Below are 17,357 nucleotides of genomic sequence, written 5' to 3' on the forward strand. Positions count from 1 at the left end.
TTTTAATTTCATGGTTCCAGTCACCATCCTCAGTGATTTTGGAGCCCAAGAAAATAAGATCTGTCACTGCTGCCACTTTTTTCCCATTTATTTGCCATGAAATGATGGGACCAGATGCCATGATCTTAGTATTTTTGAATGTTGAGTTTTAAGCCAGCTTTTTTCACTTCTAGATGCTTCTTGATGCTCTTTAGTTCCTTTGCACTTTCTACCCCTAGAGTGGTATCATCTGCATATATGAGGTTATTGTTATTTCTCCAGCAGTCTTGATTCCAGCTTGTGATTCACTGAGGCTGGTATTGCACATGATGTACTTTGCTTAGAAGTTAAATAACAGAATAACAAAATACAACCTTGTTGTACTCCTTTCCCAATTTTGAACTGGTCAGTTGTTCCATGTCTGATTCTAACTGTTGCTTTGTGACCCACATACAGGTTTCTCAGGAGACAGGTAAGGTGGTATTCCCATATCTTAAAGAATTTCTCAGTTTGTTAATGTGATCCATACAGTCAAAGGCTTTTTAGCATAGTCAATGAAGCAGAAATAGATGTTTTTCTGGAATTGCCTTGCTTTCTCTGTGATCCAGCAAATGTTGGCAATTTGATCTCTGGTTCTTCGCCTTTTTAAAATCCAGCTTGTACATCTATCTGTAAGTACTTGGTTCATGTACTGCTGAAGCCTAGCTTAAAGGATTTTGAGCATAACCTTGCCTGCATGTGAAATCAGTGCCCTTGTACGGTAGTTATTCTGATGCTGGGAAAGATTGAAGGCAGGAAGAGAAGGGGACGACAGAGGATAAGATGGCTGGATGGTATCACTCACTCGATGGACATGAATTTGAGCAAGCTCTGGGGGTTAGTAATAGACAAGGAAGCCTGGTGTGCTTCAGTCCATGGGTTGCAAAGAGTTGGACGTGACTGAGTGACTAAACTGTATGGTAGTTGAAACACTCTTTGGCATTGCCCTTCTTTTGGATTAGAATGAAAACTGACCTTTTCCAGTCCTATGGTTACTGCTAGTTTACCACATTTGCTGGCATATTGGATGCAGCACTTTAACAGCATCATCTTTTAGGGTTTTAAATGGCTCAGCTGGAATTCCATCACTTCTGCTAACTTTGTAGTAATGTTTCCTAAGGCCCACTTGACTTCACACTTCAGGATGTCTGGCTCTAGGTTAGTGACCAGACCATTGTGGTTATCTTGGTCATTAAGACCTTTTTTGTATACTTCTGTGTATTCTTGCCACCTCTTCTAAATCTCTTCTGCCTCTGTTAGGTCCTACTGTTCCTGTCCTTTATCATGCCCATCTTTGAGTGAAATATTCCCTTAGTATCTCCAATTTTCTTGAAGAGATTGCTAGTCTTTCCCATTCTTATCTCTCCTTGCTGTTCTCTGGAACTCGGCATTCAGTTGAGTGTATCTTTTCCTTTCTCTCTTGCTTTTCTCTTCTCTTCTTTCCTCAGCTATTTGTAAAGCCTCCTCAGACAACCATTTTGCCTTCTTACATTTCTTTTTCTTGGTGATGGTTTAGGTCACTTCCTCCTGTAAAGTGTTATGAAATTCTGTCCATAGTTCTTCAGGCACTGTGTCTACCAGATCTAATCCCTTGCATCTATTCACCACCCTTACCATATAATCATAAGGGATTTGATTTAGATCATACCTGAATGACCTAGTGGTTTTTCCTACTTTCTTCAATTTAAACCTGAATTTTTGCAATAAGAGGCTGATGATCTGAGCCACAGTCAACTCTAGGTCTTGTTTTGCTGTCTGTGTAGAGCTTCTCCATCTTTGGCTGCAGGAAATATAATCAGTCTGATTTCGGTATTGACCATTTGGTGATTTCCATCTGAATTAAATTTGTCCATTCCCATCCAGTTTAGTTCACTGATCCCTAAGATATAGATGTTCACTCTTGCCATCTCCTCCTTGACCATGTCCAATTTACCTTGACTTATGGACCTAACATTCCAGGTTCCTATGCAATATTGTTCTTTATAGCATTGTACTTTACTTTCACCACCAGGCACATCCACAACTGAGTGTCATTTCCACTTTGGCCTAGCATTCTTACTGGAGCTATTAGCATTTGCCCTCTGCTCTTTCCCAGTAGCATATTGGACACCTTCCAACCTTTTGGGCTCTCTTCTGGTATCATATCTTTTTGCCTTCTCATCCTCCCTCCCAAAATTGTGAGTTAGTGGATGCAAATTCCTTATCATTTACTTTCAATCAGTTGTTTGAAACGCATTTCTCAAACTAAATTCATACACTTTTCTTGCATTCCTTTCTGGTTTCCTCGCTGCCTAAAGGCCAGCCTGCGTGGCTGATGGCAGAGCAGACCTCTGGAGAACAGTGTGAAGAGCCATCTCGGAGGGACTTGGAGTCCGTTATTGCCTCATTCAGGGCTTTGGTCCAAATATGGGTGGGACACATACAGATGATTTTGTGTCTAAAATTCTAAGTTCCAAAGTAGTGAGCATGTGTTACATTCATGACTGTTCATCATCTTTTGGGTGGCCTTTCTATCTTTAGAGACACCTCTCTTATAATGAATTTTTACCTTCTGGATATAGAAATTGATGTAAATTTCAAGTCTTTTTGCCATGAGGATGCAGATATGAAGCCAGACTGCAGTCAGATGCACCTGGATGAGTCTACAATTCACATGTGAGGAATGTAAGGTAACATGATGGGGATGGAGCCTCCATTTTTGGTGACACCAGTGGCCATGGTAGCATTTCTGCCAAGGCTTGGTACGGTGATGGTTTCCTCAACTGGCCAGCTCGGTGGTGTGAAATTGGGCTTTGTTTTTAAAGGTAAGCCTAGTACTGGTTCTCCAGACTTCCTAACAATTTATGTGCTACCCAATATCTCTTAAATACATTTCTAATTAATCAGTCAGGATTCTCCTCTGTTACTTACAGCTAAGAACTGCTCTTGATAGATAAATCATCTGGTGTATTTGTATTCCCTGGCCTGACTCATCTTTAAAGAACACCCCTACTTTCTCACATAAATTAAGGGAGGCTTGAGGTGGAATTCATTCATCTGTTCAATTAGCAAGTGTTATTAGATGCCCTCAGTGTGTAAGGTACTGTATTAGGCACTGAGGGTTCAGTGGAGAACTCTTCCTAGTCTTGAAGACTTGAAATCTTGTAGCACAGATAAACATTAGCATATAAACCCAATGTGCTGTGACAGAGGACTGAACCAGATGTGACCTGTGATTGTGATATGATTGATAAAATGCTGGAATTTTTTCAGCCATTTGGCAGCAGTTGAGGATGAAACAGCTGGGAATCATTTATAGTAAAAGAATCCAATACATGAAAAGGACTTTCTTTAGGAAGGGAAGGAAGTAAAGGTCACATAATTGACCACCTTGCTTTCTTTTTTTCCTTCCTTATTTTCAGGGCTGGTATGGATGCTTGGCTGGGTCTAATTTCAAACTTCTGGGACATTTGGGATTGGGGAGGTGGAGGAAGTTGGGAGAGTATTGTCACTTACTTGATGTTATTCTTGGTGGTGATGATTTGACTGAAGGATAAAAGAAGTACAGAAAGCATAGATTTAGGTTCCACTGTTGTTATCAGTTGCCTACAACGTACCTGACATTCTTCTGGAGGTTTTCCATGTTATCTCAATTAGTTTTTTTCTCCCTCTATACCTGTGTATATGTAGATGTCTTCAAATTGCAAGTGGAGGAGAAGCTACAAAAACTGGGAAGAAGGGAAAAGGAAATTTTTTGATTAACGTAACTGAAAAATTTGGAGGTAACTTCATGGTAAAAAATGGCTCAGAGGGTAAAGCGTCTGCCTGCAAGGTGGAAGACCTGGGTTTGATCCCTGGGTCAGGAATATCCCCTGGAGAAGGAAACAGCAACCCACTCCAGTACTCTTGTCTGGAAAATCCCATGGATGGAGAAGCCTGGTGCAGGCTACATGGGGCCGCAAAGAGTCGGACACGACTGAGCAACTTTACCTTCACTTTTACTTTCATATGGAAAAAACCAGACCTAGATGTTCAAATAATATCATCTGTCTGTCTCCAAACAGTGCTTCTCTTGTTGACTTTCTTTTCTGATTGCTGCCTCCCTGATAGAGGTTGAGAGCACCAAGGTCACATCCCACCTGCTTGGTCACATCAGTGGAAGAACTTCCGTGTTCTGAGAGTGGCAGCAAAAGTGCCAGGTTTCATCCTGAATCACTCAGGATGGTTTTGGCCACAAGTAACAGAAAACTGGGTCAAAGGGGCTTGCTTTCTCACACAGCAGAAAGCCCAGAGATAGAGACAGTTCCAAAATGAGTTGATGTAGGGGATCAATCATGTGAGGGCATTTGGTCAGCTTCCCTATGGGCCTCCTCCTTGTAATCTCAGATGGTTGGAGCAGCTCCTGATATCACATCTTCATATGACAATGTCCAAAGCTAGTAAAGAGTAAGTCCCTGCTTGTGTCTTTTGAGAATGCAGAAAAACTCTACAGAATTTCTCTCCTAGGTCTCGTGGGTCAGTTACCTTGCACACTTGTGCTTTACCAATCCTTTTCAAAGAGAATACAATTACTTGGTAGTTTTAGGCTTATTGACATTTATCCCCTAGGGGCTGGATATGAACCCTTGGATATTGCTAAGGTCACCCAATAATTGAAAGTCAGAATTTAATTTGCAAGGAAGAAGAGGTAGGCTGTTTCAGTCCTTGGCAGTATCTGCCTGTGTCTCACTGGGTTAATTCAGGTTATGTATCTATTCCTGAGCCAATCACAGTGACCATCCCTAGATACATGCCTACCTGTGATGCTATGGAGGTAGTGGCCTTGATGGTTCGTAGGGGTGTTTTGTCAATCTGCTGAACTCAGAGCAGCTGAGTGGAAGAAGTTGGGTCCCTACTATTCAAACTGACTCCTAAGCTGACTGTCCTACCCAGAGGAGCAGGAAAACCCTTGTTAGATTCTTGACTCAACTGTTAAATTAAGAAAAAAGGAATTCCTGTTCCTGTCATTCATCTGTGATCCAAGATTTGGGCTAGCTCATGAATATTTCAGAGTCACCATAGCAAGTGACCCCCATGGTCAAGGATAAAGGAAAGCATGTGTTAAACCGGATCTCTCAGACTGAAGGCATGTTACGAGCTGCTCAACAGAACACTGTTATTATGGACCATCTATAGAATGTGGACATGTTAGGCAGAGTCATTTATTGTAATACTTGGCATCATGAAATTTCACTGTTACTGTGCTTCTTCACCTTGCTGTATCTTTGGGAAATACTCCATTTAAGATTTCTTTATATAAATGTAGATGATCAAAAGGCTTTACTGAAGAGATGATAATTTTGTATTGGACACAGATGTGAATTTGCATGGGATGAATCTCCTAGACTACATCTGAATTGAGTGGTTAAATGTTTCTATCATGACATTCTTCTCTTCAAAATGTGTAACAGCCTCTTGTTCTCTATTGTGATGAGACTTCGTTCTTCTTCTTGATTTTTGGACCTCTGGTAACCTGCTCTTCCCTAGCTTTTTAGTCATTATGCTCATACTCTGTAACCTAACTTCTGCCTAAGTTTCCACTTCCATCTTCTGACTTGGTGTGTGCGTGTTCTGACCACTGAAGTGTCCTCCGTCTGCTTTCCCAAATTCTTCCTATTCCTCATGGCCAAGCTTCCTTTCTCCTACTCTGCTAGCTGGCATGCTTCTCCCTCCTCTTCGAACCCTGATTATCCCACTTAAGGAATTTTAGCATCTTAAATGCTCCACACTTCTTTATTCACTAATTGTTTCCATGTGTACATCCTATCTTGTCTCCTTAGTTACAGCTTTTGGAGATATAACAGGTAACTCTGGCTCGACTATTTTTCTGTACTCCCAGTGGCTACCAGAAATTTGAACTTGGATGTCTCAGAGCCATCTTAACTTTAATGAGACTGAAGTGACACCTGTTACCTGCCCATCCTTCCTGCTCCAACTCGTTCCTATTGTTGTAATCAGTTTCTGTAAAAATCTTCTATGCAGTTACCCAAGCCACTCTTGATTCTGCCCTTTCTTTTAAGAACTCATCATTCAGCCTGAGTTCTCTCAATTCTGTTCCTAAACATGTCTTGGTATCCTTTTCTCCATCCCTGACACCACTGGCTTGGTTCAAACCTTTGTGATCATTCACTGGGACCATTATTCTTCCAACAGATCTCCCTGGCTCCAGGCTCAATGCTTTATTTATTTATTTTTATTGAAATATAGTGGATTTACAAGTTTATGTTAGTTTCTGGTATACAGTGAGGTGATTCATGTCTATATATGTATATATATTTTTTCACATTCTTTTCCATTATAGTTTATTACAAGATACAATAGGACCTTTCTGTTTTTCACATGTAATAGTGTGTATCTGTTTATCCCAAACTCCCAGTTTATCCTTCCCCCTTATCTTTTCCCCTTTGTAACCATAAATTTGTTTTCTATGTCTGTGAGTATGTTTCTGTTTTGTGAATAAGTTCATTAGTATCCTTTTTTTTTTTAGACTTCATATATAAGTGATATCATATGGTATTGACTTTCTCTTTCTGACTTACTTCATTCAGTATGATAATATCTAGTTTCAGCCATGTTGCTGGAAATGGTAATATTTCCTTATTTTTATGGCTGAGTATTATTCCATTGTATATATGTACCACATCTTTATCCATTCATCTGTTGATGGACATTTAGGTTGCTTCCATTGTCTGTTGTGAATAATGCTGCTATGAGCATTGTGATACATGTATCTTTTTGGATTAAGGTTTTCTCCAGATACATGCTGAGGGCTGGGATTGCTGGATTGTATGGCAATTCTATTTTTAGTTTTTTAAAGAAACTTCATGCTGTTTTTCCATAGTGACTGTATCAATTTATATTCCCATCAATAGTATAAAGATTCTCACTTTTCTTCATACTCTCCCCAGCACTTATTATGTGTAGACTTTATGGTGATGGCCATCCAGACTGGTGTGAAGTGATACCTCATTGTACTTTGATGTGCATTTTGCTAATAATTGATGATACTGAGCATCTTTTCATACCTCTGTTGGCCATCTGTATCAGACTCACCTCTTTAAGCCCATCATGTTTACAGTTGCCACACTCCTACTTAAAAACTCCTCGGTCATTTCCACTGCCAGAAAAAAAATTCAGACCTCTTGACATAGCTCACAAAGTCATTAATAATCCCATTCCCTGCCTAGCTTTCCAGCTTCATGTTCTGTACTTTTTAAAAAATAAATCTATATAGTTTTATTAAGACAAAAAACTGACAGTGTTGATATGAGGTTTACATTTAAACAAGTTTTCACAGAAACCTAACACACCTAAAAATTACAACGGCGTTCTAGATGCAGGTCTAGACGATGTCAAGAACTGATGGATCTCATGATTCAAGACAGTGTTTTGTATTTTAGTTAATTCTTAGGATTAAAAAATTTGTTTTGTTTTAAAGTGAACCACTGCCCCAGTATGAAAACTAAGTCTTCTCCTGAGACCAGGGCTTTTGAAATCATTCCACTCTTGAACTTGTGCTGTCAGTGACTGAACCCTGCCACTAAGGATTTCAAAGTTCAAGAAACAGAGGCTCCAAGAGTTTTCCACCCTATGAGCACCGGCCCTTTCTTTCCCTACTCGCCTACCTCCTATCCCACTCTGCTGCTGCTAAGTCACTTCAATCGTGTCCGACTCTGTGCGACCCCAGGGACGGCAGCCCACCAGGCTCCCCCCGTCCCTGGGATTCTCCAGGCAAGAACACTGGAGTGGGTTGCTACTTCCTTCAATGCATGAAAGTGAAAAGTGAAAGTGAAGTCGCTCAGTCATGTCTGAATCTTAGCGACCCCATGGACTGCAGCCTACCAGACTCCTCCGTCCATGGGATTTTCCAGGCTAGAGCACTGGAGTGGGGTGCCATTGCCTTCTCCCTATCTCACTCTTCCCTTCCCTAAATACCTCACCAGTGGCTTGGATGGAGAAGCTGATATTGGTAACTTCACAATAGGAAAAGAAAGGGTCTTCTTGTTAGTTTCATAAGTAGCACCTCTCAGGACGATCTGCCTGTGTACACACTCCAATGAGACTTCTCCTCCTCAACAAGTTTCCATCCCCCAGATGGCAGCTTTGGTAGCTTCTCAGTCCTTTTTTGGGAACAGCATTGAGATCAGGCAGGGAATACCTTGGCTTCTAAGTTTCAGGCACTCACAGCTTTTAGACAGTCTCTCACAGTCCTCCTTTCGGTTGCCAATGACATTTTTTGAAAGGATACAATATTCTGGACACAGAACCCAATCAGCATTAGTTGTTCTTTCCTTTGTTTCACCATTTCCCCAAATTTTAACAAAAATGATCCTAACCCATCTCCCTTCTTTCCCACCCCATCCCAGCCACCCCAAATAATACACCAGTAATAGCCAAAAACTACACACATGCTATGCTGTAAAAATGCAGAGTTAACACTATTGGGAAGAAGGCTGTGTGGGTTGTGGAGATGCTCTTTGAAGATCTACAGAATCTCTGCTCTCCCACATCCCATTCTGCATTTTGTCCTTCATAGAAGGCCCTTTGCTTTTTTTTTTCTTAGCAAAGTTCAGAACGGATTGCCTTGAAACACTGACCCTCCTTCCCCTCCACCGGGATGGGTGTGCAAACTATACAGCATGGAACGGCTTTAAGCCCTTGGGCTGCAGTAGGGCACAGAAACTATACTGGCTCTCCAAAGGACATCTTCTCAAGCCACCTTTGTGGTGTCAAAACAAATAGAACTCCTTCTTCCCCACTTGAAACCCACAGTCAGATGTGACAGAGACTGGTATTCAGGAGAGTTAATTCTTGTCATCTTTTTTGTCATCATCCCCTGAGGGGTAAGAATGCCACATCAGCCTTTCCTCACAGAAGGATATGACAACCTGTGGGCACTTGATATTGGCTTCCTTGTCAGGGACCAGGTCAGCCTCATCAGAGTTCTTCCATTTCATCAGGAACATGAGTTCTCCACTGGAGTCTGTAGCTCCAATAATCCGCTCTGGTTCCAAACCCCAGGCAAAGCCTTGTGGCTTTTCTGACTCCTCTTTCTTCCTCTTTGGTTTGCTCTCCTCCCCCTTATCTTTCGAGTCAGAATCAGCTTTGTGCTTGCCTGCCTCTGATTTATCTGTCTTGTGTGCTGTTTTCTGTGATGGCAGAAACTCAGAAACTGAGATTAGGGCAATCCAGGTTCTCTTCTTTTTCCCATGTGTTATCCTCATCTGAGAACCCCTTCCACTTTAGGAGATAGTCCACTTTGCCCTTTGCCACTCAATGGTCTAAAACTTTTTCCAACACACATATTCTTCTTCCTCTTCTTCTAGCACCTCCTCCACTTTCTTCTTGTTTTGTTTTTTCCCCATAGTACCCGCCAGCTTTCTGGTATAAAAGATGACGCTGCTCGGGTCTTGCAGTCATCAACCATCCCTACGCTGGTTCAAGCGTCCAGGCTGTCTCGTCCGCCCTCTTCACAATTTTCAATGTTTCCTCTCCAGCCCAGTCTCCCAGCCATCCACCCAGCCCACATAGCATTGTCTTGGTCTCCTCAGGCAGAAGAGCGACCTGCAAATGCCTCGTATTCTGTACTTTCTGATGATGAATCCTTTGCTCCAACCAAACTGAACTTCTACTGGTCACATGAAAACCTGTGCACCTTCAGGTCAGCAGACAGGGACTCAGGATCTGGAGTCACCAGGTGCTGTGCCAAATTCCTCACAGTGCCAGTTATGTGTTTTTGTATTTCTTTCCTTCACTGCACTATGAGATTTTTGTCTCTTAATACCTGCTATAAAGTAGCAATTCAATAAAAGATAGATGAGTATATGATACAGCATCATGATCTCATTCATAATTTAAGTCTCTCATTGATGAAACAACATTAGGCCCAGTATAGGCATTCAATACATCCTCTTCATTTGGTGGATTGTTTGACAATGCTCAAGTCACATAGTGTGAAATGTCTTCTAATTTAACCTTATGATCCATCTATGTTTTTATTTTTATTAAATGCATTATTGACTGAGTTTTTAGAACTGGTACTGGGTTTGCATATCCTCTGGTTCCTTTTTGGATAGAATTCTGAACATTTCAGAAAGTTGTTTGCTGATGTGCTCTGGGTATGATGGGGAATCCCCTTAGGTTGAGCCTATGCTAGATCATATGTTATACATATTTGTTTTTTCAAAGGAATGAGAGATACATGAATTAGAACATAATTTAGAGATGGAAACCTACTCTGAATTCTCTGTTGGATTAATCATTAATATATTTTAAACTCCATATTTTGGGTGGAGGTAGGACATAAACTGTGGTATTGGAGAAGACTCTTGAGAGTCCCTTAGACTGCAAGGAGATCCAACCAGTCCATCCTAAAGGAGATCAGTCCTGGGTGTTCACTGGACAGACTGATGTTGAAGCTGAAACTCCAATACTTTGGCCACCTGATGCGAAGAGCTGACTCATTGGAAAAGACCCTGATGCTGGAAAAGACTTCAGGCAGGAGGAGAAGGGGATGACAGAGGATGATATGGTTTGATGACATCACCGACTCAATGGACATGGGTTTGGGTGGACTCTGGGAGTTGGTGATGAACAGGGAGGCCTGGTGTGCTGCGGTTCATGGGGTTGCAAAGAGTCGGACACGACTGAGCAACTAAACTGAGGACAAAAACATGTTAAGTGTAATTATATAAATAGTTGTTAGTCGCTCAGTTGTGTCTGACTCTTTGTGACCCCATGGACTACTGTAGCCTGCCAGGTTCCTCTGTCTGTGGAATTCTCCAGGCAAGAATACTGGAGTGGGTAGCCATTCCCTTCTCGAGGGGATCTTCTCTACCCAGGGATTGAACCCTGTCTCCGGCATTGCAGGCAGATTCTTCACCATCTGAGCCACTAGAGAACCCCCTTGTAAGGCAAAGTCAATGAAAAGTTTCCAGGTAAAGTCCAAGTGGGGAGTTCTATTTTTCTAGGGATGAGTAACATCCAGGTGAGATTACGTCCCTCTATAAACAAAGCTGTCACACTGACGCAAGGATAGAGAGCCTGCTCTACTGGTTTTATCAGCAATTCCTCAAAAGGGAATCTTCTGTGTGACTCAGTCTTAACTGTGTAAGCCTCTTAAAGCTTTTAAATGGGGTTGGGCAGCAATTTTAATAATAGAAAATAATCATTAATCTCAATGATTATTAACATCAGTTGCTCTTCTACTTTGTAATGAAGTGTCTTTCAGGTAGGACTTGACTCATTCCTTCTCCAAATTCCCCACTTGATGCTGGCTATGCATTTCTATTTGCCCTCAAACTGCTAATGTTCTGGTCTTTTTCCCCTCCTCTGATGCTTTGTTACCAGATCTCTTCTCCACTGGCACTTTTGGTTCTGGTCATTTTTGTGGTCTTAGCTGCTTCCAATCTCTAGTGTCCTATCTTCTCTCTGCCACCCCTGCAGCTTGCTATTCTTTTTCTTCTGTCCCACTTGTTACTTTAGTTTTTTGATTTTTCTTTTCCCTGACTCTGTTGCCAGTGTGCTCAGCTTTCCAGCTATTTCTAGCCAAGTGTACCTCTCCTTCTTTGTTGTTGTTACTGTTCAAGGCCCAATTGCTTCTTAGCTGGAAAGAGCAATACTGTTCATAGTTTTCTGATGTGTGAGGTCTGGTGTACCGAGAGTCGAGGTACTGGAGCATAACAAAGGTGAAGCTCTTCATCCATGGGACAGAAGGTTTGCCTATTCTCTCCCCATTCTATTAGGAACAGAGTCATTTTACTTAGGGAAGAGTTATTGCAGTCATGGTCTGGTGAAGGAGAAAGAAAATGCACTCACTAATTTACCTATCTCTTCTATACTAGAGTATAAGCTCCTTATGGGTGGGAAACTTGTCATATTAATGTCTGCTATGTATTATATATATGTGTGTGTATATATATAATGTGTGTGCAATATTACACATTATAGACCATCTGCAGTTCAGTAAGTGTTTAAAACCTGCTTCTTGAATGAAGAATGGATGACTAGTAAGACATATGGCAGAGGTATCAGGGCAGTGATTCTTATTAGAATCATCTAAGTCTCACTTAAAACACATAGTCTAGTTTGTTATGAAGAGTCCACACTCCTAATGCAGGGGGCCCAGGTTTGATCCTTCGTCAGGGAACTAAGATCCCACATTCTGCATCTAAGAGTTCACATGCTGCAACTAAGATCCTGCATGCTGCAACTAATACCCAACATGGCCAAATAAATAGATATTTAAAAAAAAAAACCCCACACATTAGTGCCTGGGTCCCCAAACTAGGCCAACTATATTCTTAGATGTAATTTTCCCCTACATTTCAGAAATCTATGCTTCTTAAAAATTGATGAGATAACTTAATTTGAAGCATTTTCTTTCTTAGCTGTAGATAAAATGCACTTCAAATAGGCAGTGACATCTTAGATTGGATGAAACACAGTAAATCAGAGTTTCTATAGCATGTAGCCTGGGCAGAAATATAACGTGCTCCCAGTGAGTCTGAAACATACTGAGAGTTATAAGGTTCTGTATTAGGAGGCTTATATGAGGGAGAGATTAACAAGGGATCACTTTTACAACTACCTTTGAATTCTGAGCACATCATCTGGTCTATTGTAAACAACCAGTCCTCATTAGCTGAACCAAATAGAATTCCTCAGGGCACTGGAGAGGCCATTAAAATTATAATATGTATGTATACTCTCTCTCTCTCTTTCTACACACACACACACACACACATACACACACCATGTTTGCTCTGTATCTATATTTATAGCTATGGTGTGTGTGTGTGTGTGTGTATATATATATATATATATATATATGTATATATATATATATATATATAGAGAGAGAGAGAGAGAGAGAGAGAGAGAGAGACTAACATCATATAATTTCAGTGGCCTCTCCAATGCCCTGAGGAATTCCATTTGGTTCAGCTAATGAGGACTGGTTGTTTACAACAGACCAGATACTGTCTATACTGTAGATGATATAGGTCATCCCTGGTAGCTCAGATGATAAAAAATCTGCCTGCAAAGCAGGAGACCCAGGTTCAATCCCTGGGTTGGGAAGATTCCTTGGAGAAGGGAATGGAAACCCACTACAGTATTCTTGTCTGGCGAATCCCATGGACAGAGGAGCCTGGTGGGCTACAGTCTACGGCACTGGAAAGAGTCAGACATGACTGAGTGACTAACATTTTCACATTACTCAGATGATATAGTAACTGTCCTAAAAGACAATCAGGCATTTCCCAGGTGAGTGAGAAGTCTAAGAGAACCAAGCAAAGGCAAACAAGTACAGCCCCTTGAAGTGCATCTGGGTGGGGGGTCATTGGAGGGGAAGCAAGTTGGGGGTGTGCGTGGAGGAGGCTGGGAAGAGGGTCATTTTACTCTTTATGTTATTGGTCAGTCATTCAATCATGTCCAACTCTTCACAGTTTCATGGACTGCAGCACACCAGGTTCCTCTGTCCTCCACTGTCTCCTAGAGTTGGTTCAAATTCATGTGCATTGAATCAGTGATGCTATTTAAATGTCTAATCATCTGCCTCCCTCTTCTTCTGCCTTCAATCTTTCCCAGCATCAGAGTCTTTTCCAATGAGTCGGCTCTTCTAATTAGGTGGCCAAAGTATTGGAGTTTCAGCTTCAGCATCAGTCCTTCCAATGAACACCCAGGACTGATCTCCTTTAGGATGGACTGGGTGGATCTCCTTGCAGTCCAAGGGACTCTCAAGAGTCTTCTCCAACACCACAGTTCAAAAGCATCAGTTCTTCAGTGCTCAGCCGCCTTCTTTTTCCAACTCTCACATACATACATGACTGCTGGAAAAACCATAGCTTTAACTATATAGACCTTTGTTGGCAAAGTAATGTCTCTGCTTTTTATTTATTTATTTATTTATTTATTTATTTTATCTCTCATTTACAATTTCTTTTATTAACTTCAGCAAGTTGATATATTTAATATTCCTATTTTAAAATGAAAGATGTTAATTTGAATTAACATAAAATACAGTGTACAAAATATTTCTTTAAAAAAACAAGCACATGATCTGATTTGATTATGAATTTATTAATAGGTCAAATAATGATTCTTGATAGATGAGTTGATAATACCATATTCCACCTTCATAATTAAGTATCAAGGGTCTATTCTTATGCAACAACTTCTTTAAGGCTGAGTAAACATGATCTTAATTAAACACATAGATAATGCTGAGGGCTGTTGATTGCTCCAGTAACGAAAGTAAAATGATGTAGCCTGACCTTAAGAAATTATAAATATGAGAATGTTGACAAATGATAATAGGTAGCAAACATCTAAAAGAGAGGATTGGTTCCCCAAGTCAACATTGTGGAAAGAAATTTGGTTTGGTTTTGAAATGTGTTATTCAAAAGTATTTAGAAATGTTCCTTTCATATATTTTATACAAACTCTCAAATATGTCCACCATATGTTACTTAAAAGTAGGTGAAAATTCCTGTTTAAAGGGTACTGTAACAGATATATTCTGAATTAAGAAGAAATTACAATAAATCTGTAATGGTGGTTAAGGGCAGCTCTAGTGTAGGAGGATGGAATTACAGATGTTTCTGCTTTTTATTTTATTTTTTAAAAAATATTTATTTATTCACGTATTTGGTTGCATTGGGTCTTAGTTGCAGCACATGGGCTTAGTCGCCTCATGGCATGTGGAATCTTGGAATCTTCCTACACCAGAGATTGAACCCATGTCCTTGCATTGCCAAGCAGATTCTTAACCCCTGGGCCAGAGGGAAATCCCTCTTTCTGCTTTTTAATATGCTGTCTAGGTTTCTTCCAAGAAGCAAATGTCTTTTAATTTTGTGGCTGTAGTTACTGTCATCAGTGATTTTGGAGCCCAAGAAAATAAAGTCTGTCACTGTTTCCATTGTTTCCCCATCTATTTGCCATGAAGTGATGGGACTGGATGCTGTGATCTTTATTTATTTATTTATTTTAAATGTTGAGTTTCAAGCCAGCTTTTTATTCTCCTCTCACCCTCATCAAGGGGCTCTTTAGTTTCCCTTCACTTTGTGTCATTAGTGTTATTCTCTGCATATCTGACGTTATTGATATTTCTCCTGGCAGTCTTGATTCCAGCTTGTGATTCACCTAGCCTAGCATTTTGCTTGATGTACTCTGCATATAAGCTAAATAAACAGGGTGACAACATACAGCCTGACGTACTCCTTTCCCAATTGGAACCTGTCCGTTTTTCCATGTCCGGTTCTAACTGTTGCTTCTTGATCTGCATACAGGTTTCTCAGGAGGCAGGTAAGATGATCTGGTATTCCCATCTTTTGAATTTTCCACAGTTTGTTGTGATCCACACAGTCAAAGGCTTTTGCATAGTCAATGAAGCAGAAGTAGATGTTTTCTGAAATTTCCTTGCTTTCTCTATGACACAGCAAATTTTGGCAATTTGATCTCAGTTTCCTCTGCCTTTTCTAAGCCCAGCTTGTACATCTGAAGTTCTTGGTTCACATACTGCTGAAACCTAGCTTGAAGGATTTTGAGCGTACTTGTTAGCATGTGAAATGAGTGCAATTGTGCAATAGTTTGAACATTCTTTGGTATTGCCCTTCTTTGGGATTGGAATGAAATCTGACCTTTTCTAGTCCTGTGGTCACTGCTCAGTTTTCCAAATTTGCTGAAATATTGAGTGCAGCACTTTGACAACATCATCTTTTAGGATTTTAAATAGGATTATTTAGGATTTTAGAATTGTAAATCACTCAACTGGAATTCCATCTCTGCCACTAACTCTGTTGTAGTAATGCTTCCTAAGGCCCACTTGACTTCACACTTCAGGATCTCTGACTCTAGGTGAGTGACCACACCATCATGGTTATCGAGGTCATTAAGACCTTTTTTTGTACAGTTCTTCTATGTGTTATTGTCACCTCTACTTAATATCTTCTGCTTCTATTAGGTCTTTACCACTTCTGTCCTTTACTGTGCCCATCCTTGCATGAAATGTCCCCTTGATATTTCCAATTTTTTGGAAGAGATCTCTAGTCTTTCCCATTCTATTATTTTCCTCTATTTCTTTGCATTGTTCACTTATGAAAGCCTTATCTCTCCTTGCTGTTCTCTAGAACTCTGCATCCAGTTGAGTATAGCTTTCCTTTTCTCCTTTGTCTTTCACTTCTCTTCTTTCCTAAGCTATTTGTAAAGCCTCCTCAGACAACTGCTTTACCTTCCTGCATTTCTTTTTCATGGGGGTGGTTTTGGTCACTGCCTCCTGTACAATATTATGAACTTCCATCCATTGTTTTTCAGGCACTCCGTCTACCAGATCTAATCCCTTGAATCTATTCTTCACTTCCATTATATAGTCATAAGGGATTTGATTTAGGTCATACCTAAATGGTCTAGTGATTTTCCCTGCTTTCTTCAACTTAAGCTTAAATTTTGCAATAAGGAGCCGATGATCTGAGCCACAGTCGGCTCCTAGTCTTGTTTTTGCTGACTATATAGAGCTTTTCCATCTTTGGCTACAAAGAAGAAATAATTCTGATTTTCGTATTGACCATCTGCTGATGTTCATGTATAGAGTTGTCTCTTGGATTGTTGGCAAGGGTGTTTGCCATGACCAGCATGTTCTCTGTTTACCCTTTACCCTGCTTCATTTTGTACTTGAAGGCCAAACTCGCCTGTTACTCCAGGTATCTCTTGACTTCCTCCTTTTGCATTTTCAATACCCTATGATGAAAAGGATATCTTTTTTTTGGTGTTAGTTATAGAAGATCTTATAGGTATTCATAGAATCGTTCAGCTTCTTCAGCATCAGTGGTTAGATCATAGGCTTGGATTACTGTGAGGTTAAATGGCTTCCCTTGTCAATGAACTGAGATCATTCTGTCATTTTTGAGGTTGCACCCAAGTACTGCATTTTGGACTCTTCTGTTGACTATGAGGGCTACTCCTTTTTTTTTTTTTTTTAAGGATTCTTTTCCATAGTAGTAGATATAATGGTCATCTGAATTAAATTCACCTATTCCTGTCCATTTTAGTTAAATGATTCCTAAGATATCAGTGTTCAGTCTTCCATCTCCTGCTCGACCATGTCCAATTTGCCTTGATTCATGGGCCTAACATTCCAGGTTCCTATGCAATATTGTTTTTTACAGCATCAGTCTTTCCTTTCACTACCAGACATATCCACAACTAAGCATTGTTTCCCTTTGACCCAGCAGCTTCATTCTTCCTAGAGCTATTATTAATTGCCCTTCACAGGGGCATATTGGGCACCTTCAAACTGAGGGAGCTCATCTTCTGGTGTCATA

General features: G+C 40.5%; 1 long non-coding RNA gene and 1 pseudogene across 4 annotated transcripts in view; one reads left to right on the top strand and one right to left on the bottom strand.

The window, feature by feature from the left end:
* The window catches only part of LOC139038463 (uncharacterized), a 170,156-nt gene that overhangs the window by 47,890 nt on the left and 104,909 nt on the right, over positions 1–17,357 (top strand). The gene's annotated exons all lie outside the window — the stretch shown is intronic.
* Positions 8,841–9,401, bottom strand: LOC110142673 (chromobox protein homolog 1 pseudogene; annotated as a pseudogene).

The sequence above is a fragment of the Odocoileus virginianus genome, chromosome 15 (assembly GCF_023699985.2).
Source record: "Odocoileus virginianus isolate 20LAN1187 ecotype Illinois chromosome 15, Ovbor_1.2, whole genome shotgun sequence".
Classification (NCBI taxonomy): Eukaryota; Metazoa; Chordata; class Mammalia; order Artiodactyla; family Cervidae; genus Odocoileus; species Odocoileus virginianus.